The sequence below is a fragment of the Halichoerus grypus genome, chromosome 5 (assembly GCF_964656455.1).
Source record: "Halichoerus grypus chromosome 5, mHalGry1.hap1.1, whole genome shotgun sequence".
NCBI lineage: Eukaryota > Metazoa > Chordata > Mammalia > Carnivora > Phocidae > Halichoerus > Halichoerus grypus.
Window position 1 is genome coordinate 2,512,821 of NC_135716.1, and position 24,651 is coordinate 2,537,471.

Here is a 24,651-nt window from a genome sequence, read left to right on the forward strand (position 1 = left end):
CAGGGCGCAGAAGCTGCTGGAGGACGTGGCCGCGCCAGCCAAGGCAGCAGAGACAGCCGGTCAAAGGGAGGAGGGAGGCGGACAGTGTCGGGCGTGTAGGAAGCAGCCCCAGCCAGGGAACTGGATCGGGTTCGGGCCGGAGAAGGTGTGCCCGTAGGCGGGACAGTGGGCCAGGACCGAACTGCACACGAAGCCCTCTGGCGCGGGGCGCCCACCTGCTAGGTGGTTGGACTCAGCAGCTACAGAGCGAGAAGCAGCATCCTCTCCTGGGGGAGCCCTCACAGCGTCTCTGGCCATGGCAGCTTTGGCCTGTAGACCCATCCCGGGGGGGCCACATCCCCAGGGTGGGCACCAGCTCCCCAGCCTTCACTGGGTCAGGCCCGGGACCCATATGTGATGGGACCAGCACAGTGTAGACCCCAAAACACCGGATCAGGTGGCCACACCCACCCCTGCAGCAGTGGCCCCTCCAAACGGACCTTCGCAGAACCCGGTACGAGGGCCCCAGGCCAGGACCCAAGCAGAGGTGGCACGGCCCTCTGAAGGCAGAGGGAGGACAGCAGGTAGGATGGGCTGACGCGCTGGTGGGTGACATCGATGAAGACGGTGAGGACAGCCACGGCCATGCTCCCTGGCCCCGCCAGCACGCCCCACATTGATCTAAGAGCTTCCCGGTACCCCGGCTCGTCCCATGTGACCAGTGGGAACCTAAGCCGTGCCCCTCAGGTGACTGGACAGATTAGGGCTCCCGGGGAATGACAGGGGTCCCAGGGCGGCCAGACTAGGGGGAGAAGGGGTGAAGGGCAGGACCACAGTCTGTGGGGTGCGGCCGTGCAGCGGCAATGAGCAGGCGCCCCAGAAGCCAGCCTGGGTCAGCAGCGGTGACCGCATGGTCTGAGCTGCGGGTCCTAGGGTAGATGGCCAGGCTCAGGTGCATGGAGGTGGGGAGGTGAGCCTGTGACCCTCATCCAGCCAAGATCAAGGTCACAGGCAGGGGGCGGCGAGGGTGGAGACTCCTCTTCCTTTTGCAGATACCACCGACCTGTTCCCGCCTCCCCTGGTTCCCTCAATCAGTTATCTGATTCACAGTATCAGCGTTTTAATACTTAAAGCTGATTTGAATTAGCGTAACTGGCCCTAAGAGGAAATAAATTAATGTTAGTGCATAAGAAGTTTCTCCAGACAATTAGAACCTGAATTAAATTGAATTAATATCTGATCGCTCCTCTTCTCACTTGCTTTCCGGATGGTGTGGGGGCCACGGGTGGACAGGTTTGCAGAGACACCCCGTCAGGAGGACGGTGCCCGGTACCGGCCCAATGCGGGCTCTGCAGGACGGCGAGACCGGGAGACAGAGGGTAAACTGAGGCGCTCAGGGTGGCCAGGGCTGGAAGACGCAGCTAAGCAGGCTGACCATGGGCGTCCAGGGGGTTGTGGCCACCAGTCAGGGGGCCGGGCAGTCACTGCTGTGAACACTGAGGGCCGATTTCTCAGTGCCACAGCCCTTGAGAGGGGCCACCAGGCAGCAGGTCTGACCCAGATCCTTGCGTCCACCTCACCGTAACGCCCCTGGTAATCTCAGACTGCAGGTGGCCGTACCTGGCTCACCTCTGGAGAAAACCAAGGGCCACGCGCAAGGTCACTGCGGGGTGAATGGCCAGCAGGGACCCCATCCAGGAGCTCAGCCAGGAGGGGTGGAGCATTTCGCCTTGGGGCCCCTGCTGGAATGTTCCAGGAGCTCTTCAGCTGCTGGATGGAGAGGCTGGGCCAGCGGATGCTCAAGCTCCAAAGCCCCAGGTGGGAGGACAGCAGCCCCTCCCCCAGGACTCCCACACCAGCCTCCCCACAGCCCCACTGAGAGCCCTTCCTCCCTGTCTACCTGCCTGTGGGCCCCGCCTGGCCCACCACAGGAGCTCAGACTCTGCACACGCAGTGTGTCCCTGTCCTGCCCAAGGTCACAGAACCCCCCAGCGGCAGAGCGGAGCCTGGAGCCTGTGTCTTCCAGTTCAGTTCAATCGGGGGACGTTTACCGAACACCTATGAGGCACAGGATTTTGAAGGATGAGGAAGGGCTGCTCAGGTGAGAAGACAGGAGACGCTCTGGGGCAAGAAATGCACAGGGGAGGCCTCCCACCACCCCAGCTGGAGGACAAGGGCCTCAGGGGGCAGCCCCAAATCTCCATCCTTTGGGTCAGTGCCAGAGTCACCACCTGGACTCACTCCTGCCCCATCCCCGTAAGAGGCCGGCAGAGAGGAGCACCATGTCTGGACAGCTGTCCAGGGACCCCCAGACCAGCCTTTGTGGCCATGGTCGGACATCTGGGGATGGTCAGACTGCTGGGTGCTGGGGCCAGCTGTTATCAGAGGGACACGGGGAAAAGCGGCATGCACCCAGGCGCTCACTACAAGGAGCCCCAGAAATCCTTCTCAGGCCTTAGGAGCTCCTCCCAGCCTCCCCCTGCAGTCACCAGGCCCCCTCCATGAGCCGGCTGCCAGGGGGCCTGTGCCGGCCTGCCGCCCCTCACCAATGAACAGAGCCTCACACGGCCTGAATCTGCGTGGGCCATCCCCCACCGGGCCACTTCACCCCTACTTTGCAGAGGAGGACAGCTGGGGCTGAAAATATGAGCCCATGACTCAAGGGGATGCAGAGAAAGGCCAGGCCACATCTGAGCTGGGTCTTTGACTACCTCTGTACATCATCCCACTCATCCTGGGAAAGAGGCTCTTGCAGGAGGGGCCGGGGTTGGAAGGACCCTATCTCTTCCTGGGTTCCTCCGGTGGGGAGGCAATGGCCAGGCCCCTCCAGGGGCTCTTTGCTCCGAGGACTGCCTGGGGCATTAGGTGGTGGGGGCTCCTTAAGATCACCCTCACTTTATAACAGCTAAACGGTCCCCAGAGGGGACCCTTGGACCTTCACTGGTGTCATGGGCAAGAGTAGGATGCAAGCCTCATGCCCCCAGCATCTCAAGGGTACAAAATCTCCTGGCAACAAGGACCAACGGCACCCACCAGCCCCCTGGGAATGTGCGCTCCCTAGCCATCAGCACCCTGAACATCCCTGCCTCCTTCCGCAGCTGTCCTGGAGATGTTTTTGCTCAGGATTGGGGGTTTTTAGTGGGTGTTTAGGAGAGAAATGTCACCTGGGAAGTTCCATTAGGAACGACGTAATCTGGGTGGTGTTTAGGAGAGAAATGTCACCTGGGAAGTTCATTAGGAACGACGTAATCTGGATGCCTCCGGCCGCATGTCCCCACACCCCATCCACCCGTCTTGTGCCAGCCAGTCTGCCTCCAACTGCCCCAGAGGAGGTGACACATGAACTGGGTTTGCAGGAGCAGCGAGGGAGAGGGGCGCCTGCCCAGCCCGGTTTGCCCTAAAAGGACACGTCATAAGCCCTCAGGGAGGGTGGCCAGGAGAGATGAATAATGCAAGCTCAGGGACATTTGTTACTTTAACAATTTAGAATGAGTCAAATTGTTCTCACAGAAGTCATCTCACTTAGCCCTCCACCTCCACCCCTGGTATCGATCCCGCAAAGCCCCCACAGAACTGAAACACGGAGCCTGGGGGGGTCACTTGGCTTGCCGAAGGTCACGGCCACAAGGCAGAGCCGGGCTTGAAGCCACGCCGTGTCCACCCTTCCCATAACCACCTCCTGCTGAATCTGGTGGCAAGAGGCAGACACTCCAGCTCAAAAAGGGCCCATCACAGAACCTGGTTAAAAATGGGCCACAGACCTGGACAGGCACCCCCCCGAAGAGAACACACGGATGGTGAATAAGCACAGGAAACAACGCTCCACAGCTCACGTCAGGGAAAGGCAAGTCAGACAGCGGGGAGATCCGGCTACACACCTATGAGATGTGCACAGTCCAGAGCGCCGGCGCCCCACGTGCTGGCGAGGACGCGGGGTGCAAGCTCACTCGTGGTGCGCGGGCACGCAGAACGGCGCAGCTGCTTTGCAGGGCAGCTTGGCAGTTTCTCACAAACGAAACACCGTCTTACCATACAAGCCGACAGCACGTTCCTGGGTATTCACTCGAAGGTGTTGAAAACCATATCCACACAAAAACCTGCACACGGGTGTTCATAACAGCTTATTCAGAGTCACCAAAACTCAGAATGACCAAGACGTCCTTCGGTAGGTGGACAGATACGTGAACCACGGTCCATCCAGACGATGGGATGTTATTCAGCGCTACATAGAAATGAGCTCTCGAGCCATGGAAAGACACGGAGGGACCTTAAATGCATATTGCCAAGTGAGAGAAGCCAGTCGGAAAAGGCTCCATACTGTGTGATTCCGGGTCTCTGACACTCTGGAAAAGGCAGAACCATGGAGACAGATGAGTGGTCGCCAGGGGTTGGGGGGAGGGAGGGACAGTCAGAGCACAGAGGATTTAGGGCAGGGAGACTACTCTGTATGACACTCTACTGGTGGACGCACGTCATGACACGTTTGCCCAAACCCACACGGTGTGCGTCGCCGAGATGAACCGTAAGGTACACGGTGGACTCCGGGTCGTGAGGATGCGTCCGTGTACGTTTACTGATGTGTGTGCCATCCGGTGGGGTGCTGCTCGTGGGGGGAGGCTGTGCCTGCTGGGGGAGCGGACAGGGGCACGTGGGAACTCTCTGTACCTTTCCCTCGATTTTGCCGTGAACCTAAATGCTCTAAAAATTAAAGTCTACTTTTCTAAAACAGGAAAAAGACCCAAGCACGGTTGGTCTGGATGCAAGATGTAGGTACAGCTGCCTCCAGGGATCCAATGGCGCCACCGGGCCCTCTCCGCTCGGCTGCTCGCCCTCAGCTTTCTCGGGCTCCACGTGGCAGCAGGCGACCCCGTCAGCGCAGCACACATCTTCCCAGATCCCACTGCAGAGGCAGAGAGCTGCCACGAGGCCAGGAGGCTCTCTAAGCGGCCACGCAGTCACGTGTCCACACCTGCCCCAGTCACGGGGCCCAGGGCATTCGGCGCTCGGGCTGGCCAGGCGGCCATCCGCTCCAGCCCTCGCTCAAGCCCCGGCTAGGAGGGGTTCGGAGGGCTCCTCCAGGAACACTCTGGGTCCTTGCTTACTCAGAAGGCGAGGGGAACCAGACAAGCTGTGCTTCCAGACAAGACAGAAGGCACCGTCTCTGTGACCTGACCCGGGAGCGGCGTCCCATGGCCTTGCCAGGACCTCCTTCCTGCCACACGCACCACATTCCTTGCCGGGCAGCGTGGCCCGGTCGCGGGAGTCTGGAGGGCCGTAGTGCCGAGCACGGGCACAGAGCCTCGGGAAGGCTTCGCCAGGCCGGTCAGACTCCCATGGTATGAAGATGCTCTGGAAGACAAGCGGGGATGAATCAGAGGGAAGGAGGCTGCCAGGACTGAATTACGTCCCTCCAAATCCATATATTGAAGCCCCACAGTGATGGAATTTGGAGAAGGAGGCCATTCGGGGAGGATCAGGTCATGAGGGTGGGGCCGTGGGACTGGGATTAGTGTCCTGATAGGAAGAGACCCCGGAGAGCCCGGAGAGCTCCCTCCTCCGTCCCCACCACATGAGGACACAGTGAGAAGGGGCCTCACCAGGGCTCTGACCGTGCCAGCTCCCCGATCACGGGCTCCCTGCCTCCAGAGCCGTGAGAAATAAATGCCTACTGGCCGAGCCCTCAGTCTTGCTACCTGTGGTGGGGGCCCGAGCTGGCCAGTGCAGAGGCTGATGCAGAGGGACACGTGGGAGGCCATGGCCACTGTCCAGGGGAGAAGGGAGAGGCCTGCACCTGGCCAGGCCCAGCACAGAAGCCTGCTCACTGGTCTAAACCTGCGCCGTCATGCCACCAGCCCCAAGGTCCTCACTGTGGGACAAGTCAGGGTGGACCCGCATCTAGGTGAGCTCCCAGGGTAGGTCAGGGAAGCCAGGCTGTGAGCCAAGGCACCACAGGGGTCTGCTGGGAATCCTGACCTGAGTCTGCAGCCGGGAGGGAGCAGCAGGTGGGCAGAGCCAGGCCCACCTTCACAGCTCGGGGGCCAGGGCAGGCCCCAGCCTCCACGTCCCCGAGAAGGTGAGGCTGCAGGGCACAACTTTCCAAGGAGCCGCTAAGTGAAGTGCATTCTATCCTCCAGGCTCAGCCCGAGACCTCCAGAATGTTGTGGAAGGCCAGGCTCCAATTCAGACCCTCAGATGCTCAGGCTCTTCAGAATTCCAGTGACGAACACTGGGCGTGGGGACAGGAGGAGGGGGGACCCCCCAGCTTCCCTCCCCGTCTTCCTGCCCCAGACCCATCCTCGCTGTGAGGGGCTTTGTGTTCAGGGGGCGGATGCCCCAACCTGGACCCCCAGCTAGGTCCACCTCCCCACAAGCAGCTGTCCTTGGCCTGGGGGCACACACAGGTCTGTCCTCCGACTGGGCCCAGGGATGCACACTCCTGCAGGCTGGTCTGCCCTCCAGAAGACAGACCGGGGGGGTAAACCCACGTGAACCCTGGGCCAGGCTGGGGGCTGTTCGGAAGGGAATGGAGTGTGGTCTAAACCATGTGAGCTGTGGGGAGCCTGTCCCCTTGTCCCAGACTTCTCACCCCACGGTTGGGGCCCCCTTCCCAGATCTAGGTGCCCCAGAGGCAGGCCCTCAGGATCTGCGAAGCACCCACTGTGCCATCCAGCTGTGTTTGCAGGGAGCCCACCCCCCTGAGCACCTACCTGGAGCCAGCTGCATGTGGGATGGTGGGGGCAGGGTGGGTCACACGGCCTCCAGCCTCAGGAGACTCCCCAGGGTTTCCACCCACCCGTGGAGTGCCTTGGCGATCCTAGAGGGTAGACAGAGGCACAGACAGAGGCCAGCCGGCACCCCGTCCTGTCCGGGCTGCTTCCCTGAGCAGCTTCACCTAACATCCCTTAGATATTGGGTCCCCGGCAGGACTGTTCAATAAAGAGACGTTCAGTGCTTTATGGACAGACTGTGGTTCGGTGCGTGCTCGTGGGATAAATGTGATAGGGAGGATGGGCCAGAGACGCCGCAGGTGGGCGGGAGGCCCTGCTGTCACGTTGCCCCATCAGCGGGAGGAAAGGAGTACAGTGAAGGGACTCAGCCGGCTCCCCATCGCTTGGCGCCCAGCAGGTGCTCAGAAACCGCACGGTTGGATGGGTGAAACCCTGGGGGACAAGGAATCCACTCGCAGGGGAAGAGGGAGGGGGTGAGGGGGTGAGGGGGCGAGGGTGACCGCAGTCTTAGGCCAGGGCCCAGCCTGAGGAGGAGGAACGAGGCGATGGCTCCAAGCGATGGGGGACAGAGAGCCAGGGTCATGACACCTACGCATGCCAAAGGGCCAGGAGTCCAGCCCATCCCACCAGCCACTCCCCTCCTCCAGACCTCTGTGTGCCCAGTGGGGTTGGCGGGGCGGGTCCTCCTCCCTGTGGTCACCCAGGGACCCACGCTGATGGGGCTGCCACAGAGGAGGGACAGAGAGAGTCTGGGGGCTGCAGAAAGCTCCCTGCACACCACTGACCACCATGAAGGACGCCATGCCAGGTGTCCGTCCGCGTGGCGAGGGCTGACATCCAGCGACAGAACACGGTGGAGAAATCCACATGTAGACCACTGAGGGGGAAGGAGGGACTGGTGCAGCCGCGGGCTCTCTGTGCTGTGAACCCCTCCCCGGGGTACATGGGGTCCACTCGCACAGCCATGCGATGGACAGCCAAAGCCATGTCAGAGACAGAGCGTCTCTGCGTCGATGTCAGTAACTCGGAGTTTCCGTAACAGAGCTCCGACCCCTGCTCCCCGCTCCCTGCCAAGAGGTCCACGCAGCCCCAGCGCCCTGCGCCTGCTTACTGACCACCGCTGGGCACGGGGCTGCACCACATCCAGGCAATGAGCTGGGGGGACACGTGTCCCCAGACGAGGCTGCAGGACTGCCTTCAGGGCGCCGGGCCCTGAGGGCCATGCCCGTGGCTCCTTGCCAGCCCCTTCCCGCCTGTCTGGCCAATACCGCTCACTCTGATTCACCAGGGGCCCAGGACCCAGGGACCCAGTGGACAATAGTGCAACCGCCTGAGAAGCCCCCAGGGCCTGGGCAGCGACTTGCAAACATACTGCGATACTCTAGCAACTGACTTTTCATCCCTATCTGCTCCTTTCGGGGAGGCGGGCTCCGGGTGCCCCAAAGGCCCTGGCCAGTCAAGAAAGCAAGCTTGTGGCCAGAGGCTTTGCTCCTTACTCTGGGGACCCCTCGAGATGAAGCCAGTCTCCGGCAAGTGGGATGACAGCCCCTCGCTTGGAGGGTGAGGGGGTCTTCCCGGCGTCCCTCTGTGCCGGCGTCACCCCCAGGCTGGCCAGCTCCCAGATGCATGGGGCTCTCACCACCCCATCTGTGCCGGTCTCCGCGGTAAGAGGGGTACCACTCAAGACTCTTACTTCGGATGGTTATTTCCAGCCCCCTGAGGAGTTTCCTACAATCCAGGGCCAGCCAGCAGAAGGAGTGGGCTCGCTGAGGCCGGCGTGAACCTCACAGCTGTCCAGAGTTATTACTCGCTCGTGTCTAAGACCGACTACCAGAAAAGGTGGAGAACTTTACCCCTCGCCACCACGGGAGGGTTGAAAACCGTGAGGACTGTTTCCAGCACCAGGAGCTCCTCTTCGCCTCCAGCTTCTGTCCTGCCCTGAGCCCCTTCCTGCGATGTGCTGCTGGCCAGGCGGACATGCAGGGCCTGGGGCTGCCCACGAGGGGCAAGGGCCCTTCTCCTGCCGGACACGCAGTCCCATCAGCCTCCCAGACCTGCGGCCCCCACGCAGTTTTAGAGCTCAGTGCAGACTGGGAGGCCTCTGAATGGTCTGATTAGAATGTAACTCGGTGGCTCAGTCGGGTAAGCATCCACCTTCGGCTCAGGTCATGACCCGGGGGTCCTGGGATCGAGCCTCATGTCAGGCTCCCTGCTCGGCAGGGAGCCTGCTTCTCCCTCTGCCTGCCGCTCCCCCTGCTTGTGCTCTCTCTCTCTCTCAAATAAATAAGTAAAAATCTTTTATAAATAAATAAATAATGTAATCGCCCCTCCGAGGACGAAGGCCTGAGGTAACTGGCTCCTTAGAGCCCTCGTCCGCGATGGGTCTGGGCTGTGGTCCAACGCAGAGCACGGCCGTATGTCACCGGGCACTGAGAAGGGAAGGGGAAAATCCCCGTGATCATCCAGTCCAACCCTCAGATTTAGAAATGAGACCGGAGAGGGGCAGCCACAGGCCCACAGTCACACAGCTAAGGACACACCCCCACCGTAAACCACCCAGGCTGGCTGGGGAGCAGGGCGGGGGTGACAGCGAGATGCACAGGGAGTCAAGGTCACCTAGGCCCGCAATGCTAATCTTCTCTGTTGCAGTGGATAAAAAGGAGTCAACATACCATACGGTTAAGCCAGGCGACCCAAGGCTGGGACAAAGCACTCAGAGGTATTCGATTCCCAGAGGACCGTGGGAGAAGAGGCTCGGCCAGACCAGACGGAAAATTCACTCAGTGTTCGGCCACAAAGATTTCGGGGTCCTATTATGAACCATTGCCTTGGGGGAATACGTGTGAAACACAGGCCCAGGCTCTCCCCCAGGAGCCGCAGACCGCGCCGTGTGGGTGAGGGAAAAGAAGACCCCTCTCCCCAATTTCCCCAGCTCTCCCAAAGAAGGAGGGACCAGGCTTGCCAAATTTATCAAAATGACAGGCATTTGATGTTTTGAATTTCAGATGACCCAGGAACATTTTTAGCATAAGTATGTCCCAAACATGAAATACTAGAGAAATGATTCACTGATGATGTGAAATTTAACTGGGCGTCCTGTATTTTACGCCGTGGTCCTCGCGGGAGCAGGTGTATGCGTGTGTCTTCCCGTGTCGCTGTGCACGCGGGGCCCCACCTGGGAAGGACCTGCCTCCTGGGCGTTGGAGGGAAGGCGGCCCTCTCCTCCCGCTGCGGACGCCTTCTTACTCGTGGCACGGCCTCTCCATCTCCTCGGCTCACGGGGGCAGAAGGCTCTGGGCTCGCACACCGTAGTACCACCATCCCTCGGGCTGAGTGAATGAAGAATCAGACACCAGAGGCCAGCAGACACGGAGCGGAGACCTGGCCTGGGGGGACGGTCACGCAGATGCTCACCCGCAGCCTGCTCCCCACCCCACACCCCCCTCAGGCACCAGCCTCCCGCTCGCTCACGGGGGCCCTCGGCCTCTCCTTGCTCCCTGTTCCCTGTGGAAGTGGCTGGAGGCTCCCAAAGGGCACCCAGTCCTGGGGGCTAGCTGGGGGTCCCCCTCCCTCTCTCCCCATCTCCCCCAGCTACCCTGCCCTCCCCACCTGACCACACAACTGTCTTCTGGCTCCAAGGCCTGCAAGAGGTCCCTCTCGCCTGGCCACCTGTGGGGCGAGACGCCTAGCATCTCCACTCAGGAGGCCCGGCCACTGGCTGGGGAGCAGCATCCCTGCCGTCAGGGGCCGAGGACAGGGCAGTGGCTCCTCCCTGCTCACCAGCCTCCAGCAGGGGGCATCCTGAAGTGGCCCCTGCCAGGGGACCCCCTGCTCAGCCCTCCACGAGGCCCCACCCCTCGGGACACCTCTCATGTGACTGCAGAGCCCGCCTCCCTTCCCGCTGGGCCGAGGGGCCGCCGAGGGGCCGCCGAGGGGCCGGAGGACGGGCACAGCTCAGCCCTCCCTGTACCTGAGGTTACGGGTCCGCTGATGCCCGGTGCTCTGCTCCTAATAAGACGTCAGGCCTCCCACTGCCAGGGAGAAAAATCTCATGTTCTGAGCAGCAGGGATGCGGCCGCCCTGGTCTATTTGGTAGTGGCGGCCGGGTTGAATACAGCTCTGAAAAAGAAGCAGAAGCAGTGGGGGTTAGAGAGCGGGAGCGTAGAGCTAGGAGAAACCACTGGAATTTGGGAACTGGGCCAGGGCAGGCAAGTCGCAGTCTCCTGTGGGTAGAGACTGCCTTGTAGGCTCAAAACAACAGCTCGAAAGATCTGCTCTTCGGGCCCCAGCGAGCCGGCCTCACCTTGTGTCAGCATGGGGCACGGTCTCAAGGGAGGACAGCCACCCGGCAGGCCGAGCCGCCCGCCCCCCCAGGACGGCGTATGGCTCCGTCCCGCAGCCTGCCCACCGTGCTGGCCATGCAGAGCAGTTGAAAGTCGCCGTCCCAGAGCTTGACTGCCCCTCAGGGAGACGTGGTGACACCCACGGCCAGCTCAGGCCCACCCTGGCGCTCCAGGCAGCAAGGGGCTCGGCTGCCTTCCGACCTCATGTCGTCATGCAAGCTGGGGGGGAGATTCTAGCAGCAAGGGGGGTTTCCAACACCGCCGTCTCGGCCCCTCGGGGAGCCCTCTGAGTTCAGACTCCCAGGGAGTCCAATCTCCTACCCGAATGGCCCACAAACACCAGATGCTCAGCACGTCCGAACCCACCTGCACATCTCTCCTGCTGCCTGTCAAGTGACCCAGCACCCAGGCCAAGGTCGGCCAGAGGCCACAGAGCCGGGCCAGGCTCCAGCCTGCGGGCCCTGGCAAGAATCCAGGGTGAGGGTCAGGGGCCCAAAGGGGGCTCCGTGCATATCGTGACCTGGGACAGGTCTCAAGGACGTCCTTGGCTGAAAATCACAGTCGTTACACTTGATCACTCAGGAAGTGATGGAGCAGAGAAGACTGACTCCCCCCAGAAGCCTCGCGGTTGGCTGCGGGCCCAGCCGCACATCACACACGTGTCTTGTCACTCCTTCTGGGGCCACATGGCTCTGCTTAGCCCCTTCCCTGAGCCCGCCCCAGCCTCCAGCCTCCCGGCACCAGACGCAGGGTGGGAGGTGACCCCGGGCCTCGCAGCCCGGCCGCCAGGGCCCGGCCTTGAGATCACCTTCCCCAGGAGAGGAGCCTGGTGGGACACTGTACATTTAAAAAGATAAATAAATAAGAGGCTACATATTTGCAACTCCAACTCCGGAACAACTAACTTCTCGCTGGCATCTGCTCAGAAAATGTGGTCCCAGCTGACGGGGCTAATTACCCGCTCAGTGCAGTGAGAGCTGAGAAACAAGGCCGCTGATGAGGGGGGGCGGTGAGGAGGGGCCCCTGGCCTGGCTCTCCTCGGGGGGCTACGTGTGCCCTGAAGGGACCCAGGAGGGTCCCCCAAGGAGGCCTCGATGTCCACCCAGGTCCTGTGCCCTGACTCACCCCAGCTTCTCGAGAGGCTACTGGAGGCATGTGTCCCCGCCCCCCAGCCCAGCCCTGCAGAGGCTCTTTCCAAGGAGGAGGACAGCACTGCTCCCCAAAAGGGCCAGCACCCACTTCGCACTGTCCCCTCCCCCGATCGGCCACCCTCCACCCCCACCTCCACTGTTCTCAGTCCCCAGCTCTGTCCATGCTTCCTGCACCCCCTCCTGCCCCTCAGGCCCCCATCCCTCCCCTCTCCCCCTGTGCTCTGCATAACCATTCTGGACTCAGGGGGCAGATGCCCGAAACCATGGGGAGTCTGGTTCAGGCCACAGGGGCGGTGGGCAGATGCAGAGAGCCTACTTGGGGCCCCAGAAAGGCCTCTCCCAAGGTGAAGTGCCATAAAGAGAGGTCAAGACAAAAGTCAAGGGCCGAGGGTCTGGTGGAGGCTGGAGGGTTGCAGGCAGGGAGCAAGCCCCCGGGGTAGGGGGTCTGGGCGATGCAGCAGGGGGCTCTAAGATGGGGGCCTCCCTGCACGTGGGCTGGGGGCTCTAAGACAGGGACCTCCCTGCATGTGGTGGGGGGCTCTAAGACAGGGACCTCCCTGCATGTGGGGGGCTCTAAAATGGGAGCCTCCCTGCTCATGGGGTAAGGGGGCTCTAAGATGGGTGCTTCCCTGCACGTGGGCTGGGGGGCTCTAAGATGGGGGCCTCCCTGCTCTAAGATGGGGGCCTCCCTAAGACAGGGGCCTCCCGGCATCAGGAAGACAATCCATTAGGAAGGTGCTCCCTAGATCCAGGAACACACGGGACCCTCCTCTGGGCAGTGCAGAAGCCCCAGGGACATTCACTGCCCTCTGGATCTCAGTCATGCCGGCCTGTGCCTGGCTGGGGGGAGCTGAGCTGACAGCCAGCTGCCCCCAGCAGGCTGGGTGGAGGGGTGCCGTAAGCACGGTCTGTGGAGACCAGGCCCCTGAGGTGGAGGGACAGTGGTCTCGATGGCGGGAGCCAGTGGACTGGGCACACTGACCTCATGAAGGGACGGTGGCCTGCTGGGGACACTGCAGGCCGAGGAGCCGGCATGAGGCACTCCATGCCAGGCCAGGGAGGCAGACTCTGGATTCTGGAGGCCCTGGGGAGCCAGCAAAGCTTTGGGAGCAAGAAAAAGCCAAGGGAAGAAAGGCAGGAGTGAGGAAGACCAGGGGCTGGCCGATGACCCTACGGGTGATGGCAACGCTGGGCGCGCCATTGTCCCCACTGCGGGCTGAGCAGGGGTCGCACGGAAGGGCTGGGCACTTCCCTCCGCAGGGGCGCTGGGCCTCCTCGGGCCCAGAGACTCACCCGTCGGCAGACCCAGGCCAAGGTGACTAAAGGTGGGCCAGGATCCGCTCCGGCAGCAGAAGCAGGGCACGGGCACTTGGCCTAGGCTGGGGACCGGGAAGCGGGGACCCCCCCGTAGCTGGCTGAGCCAGCACCCCGGCCCGGGACGGCCGTGGAGAGCAGGAGGGCCCACCGCAGTGGCTGCCCTGCCTAGAACCTCGCAAACAGCAGGTCTTTGTGAAAGGTCAGTGCACACGGTCAGGTGGTACCACAGTCCCCACCAGCCCTCCGTGGTCTCTCGTGGCCGAGGCCTGGACACCGCCCAGGCAACGAGGGGCTGGCAGATGCAGGAGAGGTGGGCCAGGACACAGACCAGGCCTCCAGCAGCGGCATGTAGCCCACGCCAGCAGGACACGGGTGTGTTCCCAACCGAAAGGTGAGGCCCCTCACACAGGAAGTGAGCGGGACCTGAATTCTCCCCTGGCATTTCCCCCGGGGGCGGGGGGGCTTCACGAAAGCTGCCCTACAGCCTGGGGGTCTCCCCGGGGAGCAGGGGCTGCCCGGTGCGGGCAGGGAGCCGGGTGAAGGCTCGCACAGGGCCACACGGGGGCCGAGGAGCCTCCAGGCGAAGGAAGCCGCTCAGCCACGCGATTCCACTGGCCGCTCGGGGCTTTAGACCCAAGCCATCCGAGGCCCCTCCCGCTCATCTGGGACAGAGAAAAGAGAAAATCGGCTGCAGCAGAATGATGGATCCACATGAGCAACTGTCCGGGTGACTTTTTCAGGCAGAAAGCAGGGAAGGGGCTACAAAGAAGTGGAGAGCCCGCACAGCGCTGGGCCAGCTCCTGACACCGAGCATCTTGTTTTTAAGGTGATTTTATGAAGAGCCAGGTCAATTTCCACTTAAATCCTGAGTCTGGGATCCCTTCGCCTAGGATTCTATTTTAAAACGCTGAAAGGCTATTTCAGTGCAGAAATCAATAAAATGCACCCAAAAAATGGAAAAGGAGCTTGCTGAGCAAAACATCTCCCTGCCTCTCACTAAATGCTATTTTTTTAAACATCAATAAGCTGCAGCTCTAACGTGATTCTGCGGTCCACAGTCAGTCCACTTGGATGTTTTTATGGCCTGCAGCGCCCGCTGTCTCGTCCCAGCCTAGGATGGGGTGGGCGAAGCACAGCCAGGCAGGGTGTGGGCCCCCAGGGCTGCCCCTCAGGGAGGTGGGCCTGCAGAGTCCTCCAGGAAGCTGCCTGAGGCTCAGGGAGATGAACGACCAAGCCTCGTTGACCCCAGCCGGGTGACAGCCAAACCTCAGTGGGGAGAACGGCCATCCACAGCTCTGGGGCCTCCGGTGGGCCCATGGGAGCCACGGGAGCGGGAAGGGTGAGGGAGGGGAGGGAGCCAGCGGAGGCCGAGGGGCCTGAGCACAGCTAGCCCCCAGGGAGGCAAGAGGAGGCACCTCCTTCCCACCCCAGCTCCAGACGCCCTCCTCGCTCCATTTTGGAATTCCTCCTTTGTCTTCCTCGTGGGCCTGGGGCTTCAGAAGGTTCCCCTGAAGTGTCAGAGCACGGGCAGCCCAGGAGAGGGGCACACAGGTCCCTGGACAATCTCGGGTGCAGGAACTGCGGGGCAGGGGAGGCAACCCCGCCACGTGGATTCCACGGGAGGCCCGGGAGGGAGCAGAGCCCTTGCAGGGTGAGGCCAGGGGAGTCTGAGCCGGCCTATCAGATTAGCAGTGGCCTCCCCTCTCCTCCGAGCCATAGTCCCCTCAGCAGAAATGCTTTCTGGGACCTCCTGCTTTCTGGGACCCCATCATGTGGGGAGCTGGAGACTGGGCTGCCTCCCTGCTTGTCTGTGCCTCAGCCTCCCAAGGAGTCAGACCTGGGCCTGGGGACGCTCTCACACCGAAAATGTACCTGTGCTTGAATAAGAGGGAGAGCCCAGGCCTGCTTGCCCCTGGCAAAGACAAGCCAGGTGCCCTTCCAGAGGCTTCAGAGCCTCTGCTCGGGTCAGCTGCCCAGCTCCTGCCCTGATGCCAACAAGCCCCCAGCAGGAAGGGCATGAAAGTCAAAATTCAGAAGCATCCAGGAAACGATCAAGTGTGCCTTTGCAGCGACCCGCCGTCACCCGGCAGGGCAGGTGGGGGAGAAGGCTGAGCGCCAGGGAAGTGGAGGGGGTGGGGGCGTCCCAGAGGAGCTGGCGCTCCGCCAGACAGGAAACAGCTTGAGCTTCCCGCCTCACTGGTGCCAAGAAACAGGGTCGTGAGCAGCGGAAAATAACATCTCAGATGTCTACCTCCAGGCTGCAACAAAGAGGCTGCTAGCGTTGTAATTATCACAACAAAAGGACAAAAGGAAGCCAGTCTTTACCGAGGCCGCTGAGGCTGTGCTCTCTGCTTCAGCATCAGCTCCAGGGAAGCCTGCCTCTGTGGACCCATTTCACAGGTGACAACTTGAAGGCCAGGCCCGGGAGGAGCCGGATTTGAACCCAAATGCCTCGCCCAACACCCGCAGCCCTGTCTCCTGCTCACCCCCAGCTCACGCCTCCTCCCGGGCTTCACCCCCACCTGCTTTAGGGTCCCCATATCAGGGAGGCCTTTCCTGACCACCCCAGACACCGCCGCGCCCCTCCCCGGCCCCTGCCCCTCCCCTGCCCTGCCTGCTGGGTTTTCTCTGCGGCACTTGGGCCGCCTGACCTTGGCAGAAGCACACGGCACTTCTTTCCGGTCTAGCTCTCCCCCCAGGAGTGTAATTCTGCCAGGGCCGCGATCTTGTTACTGTTGCTCACGGTTGCATTTCCGTCCCAGGGCCCCGTTGTGTGCCCGGCACACGGGAACTGCTCCATGAGTCCTTGCGGAATGTTGCAGGATGTCTCTCTTTCCTTCATTAATTCACCAATGGAGACCGAGTGCCCGCAGGTGCCCGGCACTGCACTAGCCCTGGGGACAGAGCAACAGCGAAGGAAGCAAAGCCCCTGCCCGCAACAGCTCACCGGCCAGTGGGGAAGACCGATGAACACACACAAAATACAAGCATCTCAGATGGGGATCGTGAGGCGAGGAATGTGGAGTCACGTGGTCACAAGGAGATAGGTGTCATCTGGGCAGGGAGGCCAGGAAATCCCTCAGACGTGCTGGGACATCACACAGAGGAGCAGTGAGCCAGGCGAGGAACTGGGGCAGGGTGCTCTAGGCAGGAAGCAGCAGGTGCAAAGGCCCTGTGGCAGAAGCAAGCTCAGTATGGCCAAGGAACCTTGCAGGCCAGCGTTCACATGCAGATAGATAGGAGGGTTCCCCACAGTGATTGATCATCACACCAGGGCCAGCCCAGCATGGGGAGACTGAACCAGAGTCCACAAGGCTCTGGCCCCTCTCTCATCCATAACCCAGTCAGCCCTCCAGAACAGAGGGCTCCGCCCTGACCCAACCTGTCTCCCCACCAACCTGGTCAGATCTTCATCCTTATTCTAAACCCACAGGCAAGCCCGATTCCCCCCAACCAGAACTGTCCCCACCCAACTCCTGGAGTCCTGCCTGACCACCTGATTCTGCCTAAACCCCAACTTTGCCCAACCACCTGTCCCCTCAGTCCCAACTCCAGCCCCAGGCCTGGCCTCACACCAGGATTTCGTGGCCACCCCACCCTGACTCAGCCCTCAGCTGTCCTGCACCTTCCTGCCTCCACCCTGGCCATTGCCCACCACCCACCACGTCTGCTCCTTCTGTGGATCTCACGAGGGGTCCCCACCCACCACCGTGCACACACATTGTGTCTGAGGCTTAGCTGAGACCTCATTCAGCTCAGACCACAGTGGTCTGCTGGTGGCCCTGGCTGGTGACCAGCCCGTCTGGCCACGGGATCACCCTGTCTACCCTGGGAAACCGCCACATCCCTGCCCGAGGTTGGGAAGACGCTGCCTGAACACCCCCTCCCACCCGGTGGGTCTGTGAGCACAGGAAAGTAACAAGCACAGGCCGGGCACTGAGACAGCAGAAACAGGCTGTGAGTCCGGGACCCAGGCGCAGGCAGGGCTGGTCCTCCTGGGGTCCCTCTGCTGGCGTATGGATGACCGTCCCTTCCCCATGTCCTCATGTGGTTGTCCCCTGGTGCGTGTCTGCATCCTGCTCTCCCCTTCTTGTACGGATGCCAGTCAGCATGGATCAGGGCCCCCCCTGACCGCCTTTGTCCTAATCACCTCTGCAAAGACCCATCTCCAGGCATAGTCACCGTCTGAGGCCCTGGGGTAAGGATTCCAACATGTGAATTTAGGGACACATTCAGCCTGTAACACCGTCATTTGCGTCCCCATCAACTTGCAGAAAGGAAGTGACCCAAGGTTGCTAAGGACCCTCCAGTTCTACTGGGAGAACACGTCACTTTGTTGTGGCTTTTGCTTTCCTGGGTGGAACGCCTCTGCTTTCCCTGGCCAGCCCGGGAGCCGTGTTCGGCCATGCTCGGCCATGCTCGGCCATGCTCAACGGGCAGTGGTGACATCGGCCCCAGGCCGCACGAAGGTGGGGCCTTCACGGGAAGACCCTGCGCCGGGGGCGTGCCTCTGGGTGGCGGTGAAGATGACCCGTCCGTGAGGGAGTGATGGGCACAGAGCCCCTCACTTCCTGCTTGATTTTCTTCTGGAAACAAACAGGGGGGTGGATGGGTGGATGCATGAATGCATTTTTTGAGAAAGAATAACCAAAACTCAGTGTGGTAGTCACATACTGATTGAGGAAAGAGTGAAGCAGGCTCTCACCTCCTGTTGACTTACCTCTGTTGACATGACCCAATACTGCCTCAGCTTCTTCTTGGCCTCAGCTCACCCCTCTGTCCCCACCTCAGGCAAATTCCACCTGCACGGGTCTCCTCACCCTATACCCCGCATTTAGGTCAGGGCCGCCCAGGGCTGAGCCTGTGGAAGCGCTGGGTCCAAGGCTGGCTGCCTGTCTTGGGTCCCCACTCATGTCCTCAGATGGCGGGACTGGGTTGTGCAGCTACCCTGCCAGCCAGAGTTCCTTTGCCATGTCCCAGGCACCCCAGGGAGCACAGCCCAGGCCCACGCTCCCCACCCTCATCCTCTCCCTGGAACCTCCTGGCAGCCTTCCTGGGCAGGTGTCAGGTCTCGGCCCTGCCACCAGGGCACTCACTGAGGTCAGGACTGGGAGACCAAGGTCCAGGCAGCTGCCAGCCCATGTCTGAGCCCATTGCCTGCCTCTCCTGGAGACGGATGCCGCTCGGGGAAGACCCCACCCCACACTCACAGCCAGGGACCCGCGGGATCGTCACCCATCTGACGGGCCGTGGGAAGCCCTCCCCCGCACACGCAGCAGCGATCACGGTCACTATCCCCACCTTCCTCCCAGGGTCTAGGCAGGAGACAATATGGCGCCCCTGCGAGTCAGGTAAGGTCTGTAAAGTCAGGTAGACAGCTGGGTGTTAATGGCCATCATGGACGTTGGGCACCTTCCATGCATTATCGCTCCCCTTCAGCTTCTGGGGAACGAGATAGAGATCAAGGAAAAGAGAACAGCATAAAATAAACGAGGTAAAACAATGCATGATTCCCCCCAAGGTCACACCACGCTGGGATTTGAACACTGGGTTCTCTCTTCTCCCACCGCTCCTGGCCTGGCTCACAAACGTGCAGCCCACACCTCCTTCTGATCGTCAAGCGTGCCCCATCAGGGCCCTGCCCCCTGCCCATCCCCAGCTGACTCTGCTCAGCGTCGGGAGGCCCATGCCCTCGGCCCCACTCACGGCCATTGAAAGGGGCTGATCAATGTGTCCCTCCACTGTGGAGGTGGATTGGTGGCCCCCAAAAAGGCATGTCCATGCTGTTACCTGTGGAAAATCCTTATTTGGTAAAAGGGCTTTGCAGATATCATTATATTAAAGATCTTGAAATGAGGAGATCATCCTGGATTTTCCAGGTGGCCCTGCATCCAACGTGAAGTGTCCTTATAAGGAAAAGGTAAGGGGACATATGAGACACACAGACAGGGAGAGGCCACGTGGAGACCGAGGCTGAGACTGAGGGTGCGGCCACGTGCCCCAGAACACCTGGAGCCCCAGAAACTGGAAGAGGCAGGAAAGACCCTCCCCCAGAACAGCTGCATCCACCCGGTGTCCTCTCTGCCCTGCCTGCCTGCCCGGCCCAGCCTTGTCCCCAAGTACTGTCCCCTCAAAACAGACTTGTCCACCTGGAACCTCAGATTGTGACCTATTTTTGGAATAAGGGTATTTGCAGATGTAACTAAGGTAAGAATCTCGAGATGAGATTGACCTGGGGGTTGCCTGAGTGGCTCAGTCGGTTGAGCGGCCGACCCAAGTCATCATCTCAGGGTCGTGAGATCGAGCCCCCCCGCAGGCTCCGCGCTGGGCGTGGCAGCTGCTCACAATTCTCTCTTCTTCTCCCTCTGCCCCTCCCCCACCCAAAAAAAGATGAGCTTGACCCGGATTAGTGTCTCTTCTTCCCTCCACTGGCAGACACCGGGCAGAGCTTGCCCTCCTCCCTCTTCCCTACCCCCAGCCAGGGACCCCCAGCACAGCGACCCGTCCTGCAGCTTAGCCTCTGTCTCTGAGCCCTCGGGCTCTGCTGGGAGCCACCCCTGCCCACCACTCCAAGAGAAGAACAGCACCCCTGCTCAGCCACGCGGGCTACTGGGGATAGTTCTGCGTTTGTTTATTGGACATTAAGGCCCATTCCCGGCAGCTGACACGCTCATCGGGCTTTGCCAAGTTCGGAGGGAATTGCTGGCTGGCAGACAGCAAGATAAGATATGGAAGGCTTAACTCGCGGTGACCTTTCTTTTTTCTCCGAAAACCACTTGCTTAAGAAAAATCTCAGCCGTCATAAATCACCATCGCTCGGGAGCACATGGGCCGGCACTGGAAGCCCAGGTGCATTCATCATGGTTTTAGGGGCTCTGACAGTCTGCTCCGGTTTAAATTTGCAAATTGCAGCCCCTCCCTCTGCCACCACCCTTCCTTTAGCACAGACTTCTCCCCTCCAGCTTGCCTCTCAGATTGAGAAAACAGCTCAGACATCACCTCCTCCAGGAAGCCCTTCTGGATATACACCCCAACATGAGTTTTTTCATGAAAGAGAAATTAGCAGGTGTTGTTGACAAGGTTAAGGCAAGACTACCTAAGTGATATTTATTTCTCCAGGAGTTGAGTATATACAAAGGAATTCCCTATCCCTGTCTGCTGCAGCCTACAGCTTACAAATCAAATCTGGCCCACTGTCTGTTTTTATAAAGTTTTATTGAAATTGTTATGCCCACGGAATGATATATTCCACAAAGCCTAAAAGATTGGCTATCTGTGCTTTTACAGGAAAAGTTCTCCCACCCCTGACCTTGACCTTGACCTTGAATGCCACTCCATGAATGATCATGCTTTCCATTTGTTGGTGCACAGTAAGGTTCAGAGATGGCCATGGGCTCTCCCCGGGCCACACAGCCGTGAGTCCTAACACAGGAGGCTGGAATCAGGGGCCCTGCTCCCTAGTAGGTCTGTGCATCTAATCTGGAAGGCTGACCTCACACAGAGAAAGGCGGCCCAAGACCCAATGTCTAGTGGTAGCAGCGTGATCATTCTGGCCTGGGTCCCTCACGGCTCACCGGGCCAGCCCAGCAGAAGCCCGCCTGCTAGCTCTCCCTCCTGTCCTAGACCCGGGGCCTCAGCTCACAGAGGCTTCACTACATGGCCTGCCCATTCATTTCCTGCTGCCCCCATTCCTCCAGGGAGAATTTTCTCAGCCCTGAGCAGCCACCGTGGGAGAATGACGCTTCCCTTCCTGGCTGCCAGGCCTCCCTCCAGAGCCCTAAGGAGCAGGGGTGGGAGGAGGGTTCCGGATAAGCTCCAGCCATGGTCCCCGGCTCAGGCTCAGAGAAGGAGGAAGGCCCAGGACACACAGCCACGGGCTGGGCACATGGCCCCATGTCCTGGCACAAAGAGGGGACACTCGGAGGTCACTGCTGAGAGCTTAAAAGAGGGGCTGTTTCCAGATGAGAGGGCGGGGTGAAGGACCCCAACTAGGGAGGCTGAGTCACCCAGAGCCCACCCCACGCAGGAACAGGAGAGATACCAGCGGCCGACACCCAAGGAGCCAAAGGGGGGGCTACCGGCAGGGGTGGGGCCTCAGGGACGCACCCACTCACTGCCCCGCTGCAGCCCGCAGGGGACGCGGGGTGCAGGGGCCCTCCCTCCACCTCCTGCCAGGGCCTCCCTTGGCCAAGCACAGCCGGGAGCCCTACGGCCGCCATCAGCCCATCTGGCACCGGGCCACTCCGCCTAGGCCACACTGGCTGTGCCTGTCAGCAGGGGGCAGGTCCCGCTGCGGCAACAGGGCGCCCGGCTCTCACACAGCACCCTCCGGCGGCCCATGCTCATCGGCCAAGATGCTTGCCCCGCGCTGGCATGAGTCCCTTCTGCTCTCGTTGCCTCGGCCAAGGCGAGGGAGGGGTGTGGGGCTGCCCCAGTGCCAGAAGAAAACATGGGAACGAGGTGTGCCGCGGGGACGGCGGCCACCGTGGGGGCTCGGAGCCGCGGTTACCACCAGCCGCGATGCTCCATCCACACATTCACGGGGCCTGTTCACCCCACCCTTCTGCTCGGCCAGAACGCGCCTCCTCAGAGAGGTCGTCCCTGACCCCGCGCTCGGCGAGTACTCACTGAACGGGGGAGCCCGCCAGCCCTGGCTCTGCGCCCCCCCAGGTAACATACCCCGGCACCGCCATGAGGTCCCGAGGGGTGACTGCCTGCAGCCCGGCCCGGCCAGCCGGCCCCGGGCCCACAGCAGGCCAGCTCCGCGGGCCACCCTCCAGGGGGCGGGGGTCTCTCTCCGAGCGGCATCGCGACACCAGCACTGCTGTGTTCCCGGCAGACGGAACAGAACACTGCTGGCAGCCAAGTGCAGCTGTCAGAACAAAAGCCTCTAAAAGCTCGCGCCCCCATGCCCACCGAGGCGGGAAGATGCTGGGGTAGCCATGCTTCCTGTCCGTGGGTGCAGACGGTCGGGAGAGGCCCCCTCCGCGCTGAGCCGGCCCGACGGCGTGCCCTGCCCTGTGGGGCCACCGTGGGAGGGGACACGCAGCCCAGGCCTCAGGGAGTCGGCCTCTGTGGGGTTGTCGGATGCAAAGGGAGGAATGTGCACGGAGTCAGCCACTCATCCGTCCCTTCACAGAGCACCTACTATGTGCGGGCTGCAGCTGGAGCAAAGGGCAGGCCTGGGCCCTGCCCCGTGGAGCTCACTGTCCCGCGGTGAGCCAGGGACCGGGCAAACACACCGGCCAATGCCAGTGCGCACCCGGGGCTGCCAGGGCCGCACAGAGGGAGCGGGCCTGTGAGTGGCTCTGGTGGGGGTCCGACACCACTGCGCAGGGGTGCAAGCGGAGCGCTGCAGGAGGAGAGGCCGGGAAACTGCATGGCAGCCAGTGGGGACCGTGTGCAAGCGCCCCACGACACAGGAAGCAGGTGAGCTGCGGAGTGAGGAGGGACAGGCTGGGAGCTCGGGCTGCCCACAGAGGTGGCAAAAGCTCGAAGGACCCTGCAGACCCACGCAGGGTGTCATCTCTATTCCTAGAACAAAGAGAGGCTGCTGGAGGGTCTGGGCTTTGTTGTTTTGTTTGTGGTGTTTGGGGGGATGGGGGGTATGATCAACTTCACATGTGAAATGTGGGAACTGTTTGGGGGATCGCACTGACCAGACAAGGGGTGGGTGGGGAAGGAAGGGACCCTGAGGGCAGCTTTGTCTCTGCTCTTGGGGCCTCCTGACAGAGGCTCTGCAGAGAGGAGTGTCTTGGAGGCCCCCCAGGTGCCCCGACCTCAGGACCCAAAAATCTGCCTCCACCCTGACTTGCTGGGCAACCCCTGGGGAGTCCTGACGCTGGATGGAGGCACGGCAGCCTTGGCCAGACTGGGGACACGAACACTCCATCCAGACCCCTCCTGGTGCTCAGACAAGGGATCCAGGTGACAAAATGCAGGGACGCTGCTTGCAGGACCCTCCAGAGGGACGGTCTCTGTAAAGCTGCCTTCAAGGTCCAGGACAATCCCAGGCATTTTGCCCAGGTCTGTTTGCTGGAATTTTCCTAGATGCCTGGACCTAGAACCTTATGAAATCTGCATGAATATTCATGCAAATCACATGCAAATCACACCACCCTGATCAGCAGGAGGAAGAGCCCCGTCTCATCTGTCTTCCCCCTGGGGTGGGAGCAGAGGAGATGCAGGGCCAAGATAGACCTCGTCATCCACCCTCACCCACATCAAATGGGGAAACCGAGGCCAGAGGGAGGCATCTATGTGGCCGCGGCCGCCCAGCCTGCCCGGGTGGAGCTGGGCAGGAAGCCCCCAGGCCGGGGCTCCTTCCTTCCTCTGACAGGTGCCAAGCAGGCAAAGTCTAGACTTCTCGGCAGGAGGGAGGTGCCTTTGCAGAGGGTCCTAGGTGCCACTGATAAGCAGTAATATTTGCTCCTAAATCTACTCCCGGGAGCCAACAATACCCTCCCCAAATCAAAGCCAGCTCCAAAAATAAAGCATCTGCCAGGCCCTGCATAGATTCAGTGTTACTGCAAAGAAGCAGAGGAGTAAGGGATCTCCGCCTAGGGCACGAGAGAGCTGGGTGCTGGCAGGGGCGCGGCCCTCACGGCACGCAGCCATCCGAAGCCTCTCCTGCCCGGCACTTCCTCGGGTGGCTCCTGTGCTGGGGGCTCTGTCACCAGGAGTCCCTTCCCCACAAGCAAGCAGATCCCCAGCGCCCTCGCTCAGATGAGGAAAGTCAGGCTCGGGGACACTCGGGTCTCACGGAGAGCACAAACAGGGTTGTGGAGCCCGGGCCCCCCAGCGACGCGTGCAGGGGCCTGGTGTCTGCCTCTCTCTGTTGCCGGGAAGGGGGGCCCACAGCAGGGCTCGAAGTCAGACAAGGCGAGTCCACCAGGCCACTGTGCGTCCACCAGGCCTCAGGCTTCTCATCTGTGAAATGGGTTAGAGCAGAGTTTCCTGCATAGGCGATCATGAGCATTCAGCAAGACCCGGACCTGGAACATTGGTACAAGAAAGAGCTTCTCAGGCAGGACTCCGACAACGTCCCTGTGGGGCCGTCAGCCCTCCTGTGGGTGAGAAAGCGAGTTCAGCCAAAGCTGCTAGCTCTGTGCCCGATGCATCTCCTCCCACGCC

At 61.2% G+C, this 24,651-nt stretch overlaps 1 long non-coding RNA gene across 1 annotated transcript; it reads left to right on the forward strand.

Annotated features, from left to right (window-relative positions):
* Positions 1–99: 99 nt before the first annotated feature.
* LOC118546629 (uncharacterized) lies at positions 100–6,693 on the forward strand. Its single transcript, XR_004922693.2, has 4 exons — positions 100–563; positions 1,273–1,358; positions 1,590–1,797; positions 6,114–6,693. It is a non-coding gene; the product is annotated as an uncharacterized LOC118546629 (long non-coding RNA).
* Positions 6,694–24,651: the final 17,958 nt, after the last annotated feature.